Source organism: Oncorhynchus mykiss, chromosome 10 (genome assembly GCF_013265735.2).
Source record: "Oncorhynchus mykiss isolate Arlee chromosome 10, USDA_OmykA_1.1, whole genome shotgun sequence".
NCBI lineage: Eukaryota > Metazoa > Chordata > Actinopteri > Salmoniformes > Salmonidae > Oncorhynchus > Oncorhynchus mykiss.
Genome location: NC_048574.1, coordinates 62,483,666 through 62,488,665, shown reverse-complemented (window position 1 = coordinate 62,488,665; position 5,000 = coordinate 62,483,666). Strand labels below are relative to the sequence as shown.

Below are 5,000 nucleotides of genomic sequence, written 5' to 3'. Positions count from 1 at the left end.
ACATGCCAGGACCAGCCCCGACATCAAGTCCACTTACTGTAGTACAGGAGCAGCCTTGGAAGCTCCATCATTCCGCACTGAAGTCCCACCAATCTGTTTTACATCCTTTGCATACGAACCATCATGACTGATTCTGAGCCTCTCTAGCCTCTCGCTGCATCTGGCATCCACCAAATGGGAGGGAGGGGGCGACATCATACAACAAGATAAATATATCAAAAACCCATCCGACTCCTTCAATCCTAGTCCAAATCACATCTTTACACAGGCTCCGGGGTTTGAAAGCGGAACATTCACCGACAGGATTACTTGTAATGTCTCTGCTGTAAAATACCGGAGTCCCAAAAAACGTTAAGCCGCACTCAATGATCCCTATTTTCTCAGATTTTCTTTGTTTGCCGCGCTGTGCAGTTTATAACCATTGCAAGTCACCGTTTTTAACATGCATCATGTAAGGATCTCTCTGTTGGCGAGGAACATTCACGGGTGTCTCTAATCGAACTACCATTGTTTCTTCAACGTTACTACCTTATCTTTGCCACCTCTGTCTCCTTCACCCCAATGGGGCAATTCAGGAATTCGGTCGCATGTTCACCACCACTATTGCAGAATTTAACCATCTGGCATATTATTATTTTTTTAAATAAATTGAACCTTTTTTCATATGATGCTCATCCGTCTACCTACACTACAGGGCAAAAGTTTTAGAACACCCACTCCTTCAAGGGTTTTTATTTATTTGTACTATTTTCCACATTGTAGAATAATAGTGAAGACATTAAAACTATGAAACAACACATATGGAATCATATAGTTACCAAAAGTGTTAACCAAATCAAAATATATTTGAGATTCTTCAACTAGCCACCTTTTGCCTTTGACAGCTTTGCACACTCTTGGCATTCTCTCAATAAGCTTCATGAGGTAGTCACATGGAATGCATTTCAATTAACAGGTGTGCCTTCTTAAAAAGTGCATTTTTGGATGTTCTTTCCTTTCTAATGCATTTGAGCCAATCAGTTGTGTTGTGACAAGTTAGGGGTGGTATACAGAAGATAGCCCTATTTGGTAAAAGACCAAGTCCATATTATGGCAAGAACAGCTCAAATAAGCAAAGAGAATCATCATTACTCTAAGACACGAAGGTCAGTCAATACAGAAAATGTAAAAACTTCGAAAATGTCTTCAAGTACAGTCGCAAAAACCAAGCGCTAAGATGAAACTGTCTCTCATGAGGACCACCACAGGAATGGAAGACCCAGAGTTACCTCTGCTGCAGAGGATAAGTTCATTAGTTACCGGCCTCAGAAATTGTAGTCCAAATAAATGCTTCACAGAGTTCAAGTAACAGACACATCTCAATATCAACTGTTCAGAGGAGACTGTGTGAATCAGGCCTTCATGGTCAAATTGCTGCAAAGTAACCACTGCTAAAGGACAACAATGAGAAGAAGATACTTGCTTGGGCCAAGAAACGAGCAATGGACATTAGACAAGTGGAAATATTTCCTTTGGTCTGGAGTCCAAATTTGAGATTTTTGGACCCAACCGACGTGTCTTTGTGAGAAGCGGTGTGGGTGAACGGATGATCTCTGCATGTGTATTTCCCACCGTAAAGCATGGAGGAGGTGGTGTAATGGCGTGGGGGTGCTTTGCTGGTGACACTGTCAGTGATTTATTTAGAATTCAAGGCACACTTAACCAGCATGGCTACCATAGCATTCTGCAGCAATACACCATCCCATCTGGTTTGGGCTTAGTGGGACTATCATTTGTTTTTCAACAGGACAATGACCCAAAACACACCTCCGGGCTGTGTAAGAGCTATTTGACCAAGAAGGAGAGTGATGGAGTGCTGCATCAGTTGATTTCGCCTCCACAATCACCCGACCTCAACCCAATTGAGATGGTTTGAGATGAGTTGGACCGCAGAGTGAAGGAGAAGCAGCCAACAAGTGCTCAGCATATGTGGGAACTCCTTCCAGACTGTTGGAAAAGCATTCCAGATGAAGCTGGTTGAGAGAATGCCAAGAGTGTGCAAAGCTGTCAAGGCAAAGGGTGGCTACTTTGAAGAATCTAAAATATATTTTGATTTGTTAAACTTTTTTTGGTTACTACATGATTCCATAGGTGTTATTTTGATGTCTTCACTATTATTAAGGAAAAAAATCCATGAATGAGTAGGTGTCCAAACTTTTGACTGATCGTGTACTTCAGTCTCTACCTCACACTTCCCATCTGGGTGTTTCCTCACTAACAATAACCCATTTCCCTATCCACAATGACCCAACCTCAGCCTTGTCAACAGCACCCCATCCCTCATTTCACTCCCCAGATACCCACTGACCTTCCTCACAGAATTCTAGATGAATGGTACCACCATATCTACCTCCTCCCTCTTCAGAGCTGCTTTCGCTACCTTATCCGCTGCCTCATTTCTCCCTACTCCAACATGAGCTGGGACCCACAGAAAACCAACCTTAATCTCTTTCTGCCCCACCTTATAAAGTGGCAACAGCTCTATTATCAGGTCTGGGTGTTCCTTTGACTTACTTCCTTCCCTTCTCTCAGCGCAACCAGGCTAGTAGTAGAGTCTGAACACACAATTACCCGTTTAGGCCCCACTTCTTCCTCCCATCCCAATCCCCACACATCAAACCTCCTATTCATGATCACTATCTTTCAAGCGGTCGTCACCAGTTTCCACAGTCATAATTATGGCTAAACTCCTATTTCTACAATTTATCTTAACCCCAATGCTAACTTTCTACCTAACCCTAAAGTTAAATTAGAAAATACATTTGTTTTCAGGAATTTTTCCAATACAGCACTTTCTTTTTACTTTAACTGTGGAACCTAGTGGAAACCCTTTAAAGCTCGGTCCTTGCCCTATAGGTTCGTAGGAAGCCAACAAAACTAAGGTCATATTTAATTCTTAATGATAAGTTCATTTTATTTGCTTTTTTTTAATCAAAAGGACAACATGATATCTCATTTATTCAAATATTTGATCACCTATTTTTCTGTTGTTGTACATAAATGAACAGATCCCACCTGACTATGCCAAATAATGTGTTTTAAAAAGGGGTTATAAAACATATTGTTATGAATAGAACATAGGCAAAACCAAGTTCAGAGGTGAAATAGTGATACACTTCAATGTCAGTGTTTCGGCTAGCACATCAAAACAACAAGTCTGTATCATGTGAGTGTACCCAGATGCTCAACTAAGGGACCTAGTAATCCCCAAAAGTCTTACCCCCAGTACACTTCACATGATAAATAAAATATTTCAGCTAAAGAATAGCTACAATTTCTCCCCATTGTGGGCACAGCTATGTCTGATGAGGTAACTCAGGAAGGAGAAGCTCTTGTAACATAGTTTGCACTTGAAAGGCCTCTCCTTGGTGTGAATGTTCTGGTGCTGTTTCATATATTTAGTCTTAGCAAAGCGCTTCCCACACGTGGGGCAGGCGTATGGCTTGTCGGCATCCGTCCTAATGCCCGGCCTTCCACATTGTGACCCAATGACAGAGGAGGTAGAAGCAGGCGCCACCGCCGTCAGGTGGTTAGTCTTTGAGCTCCCTCCTTGACCTCTAGTCATTGTTTGGGTGTTGCTGGGATTGTGTGCTGTGCTATAGGCTAGGTGCTTCTTGTGGTAAACGCCCATCCTGAACCTGTCTGCATTGGTGGGGTAACCTTGAGGTAACTGAGGAAAGCTAGACCCAGGCTTTCTATGAACCCAGTCACCAGACATTAAATGAGATCCTGAAGGAGAAGACAGACTTGCTGATAGACTACCACCAGGGGGGTCTCCCACCACTCTCTGTGAAGGCTGAAGCCCAGGGTGACCTGCTCTGTTCATCATGGATACTGTGGTGTTTGTATCATAGGAACAGGAGGGTCTATCTCTATCAGCCCCAGGCCCTGCTTCACCCCTGCACTGAGACTGTGAAGAGAAGGGTCTGGGCTGCAGACTGGATCCCTGACTGGAGCCTCTGTCTCTCTGATGACCACCAGGACTGAGGTTGTTCAGTCCACCTGTCCATTGGTTGTGTTCTGTGTGGTAGTGGAGTCTCTGTCTCTTGCAGTTGGGTCCTGGTTCCGATTCAGGAAGGAATAGTGACGGCTCCTGAGCCATGGTTCTGATCCGGGGCCAGGGTTTGTGACCAGCCGCTTCGGAGGTCCAGTCTCTCCCACCAGTAACACTGGATATCAGCAAGTCTTCATGGACTGCAGACTGCAAACATAAATTGTACAGAAGAGCATGTGAAGGTTTATATAAGAAACTTTACTGTACACACAAACATGACACAATATTATAAAATGTTAAACACAGTTTAAAACACTGTGTTTAACATACTCTCTAAAACACACTCTCTAAAACACTGTGATTCAAGTACCTAACAATATGGAGCCATTGGAATGATACAAAAAATAACAAAATTCAACAAAATGGCATTAGTCACATCTATTCCATAAAAGGATACGTGACAAGTAGAATAACTTTTCTCACTATGGTAACACTTTACATTTTCTTTAAATTTGGTATCCTCCCTTTGATAAAATGTATTTTAGAAAACTCTGGAAAAGGTTCAAAATTACATTATGTAAACGTGACACTTTTTAGGACACCAGCCATCAACATATCATCTACTCTCTCTCATCATTCTTAACTCAATTCACCTCATCCAGTTCCCTATGCATCCATAACCAACATAATTAACTGCAAACTAGCTAGTACTACATTACATGTCAGTATACTCTATACATGGGCCGTGTGCATTTTCTTCTGGTGTATCCGGAGGTAGCTCCTCTCTGAGAACCTCTACCTCCAGTGAGTACAGGTGAACCGCATTTCTCCCGTGAGGACCTTCAGGTGCATCTTCAGCTGGTCCTGACGGGATAACCTCTTCTCACACTGGGGGCAGTTGAAGGGTATTCTCCCTTGTGTGCATCTTCTGGTGGATCTGCAGGCTTTCCCCAGAACGAACACTGGA

At 42.9% G+C, this 5,000-nt stretch overlaps 1 protein-coding gene across 4 annotated transcripts in view; it reads right to left on the bottom strand.

Annotated features, from left to right (window-relative positions):
- LOC110534616 (oocyte zinc finger protein XlCOF7.1-like) overlaps nt 1-5,000 on the bottom strand; it is a 1,104,347-nt gene that overhangs the window by 1,014,369 nt on the left and 84,978 nt on the right. The gene's annotated exons all lie outside the window — the stretch shown is intronic.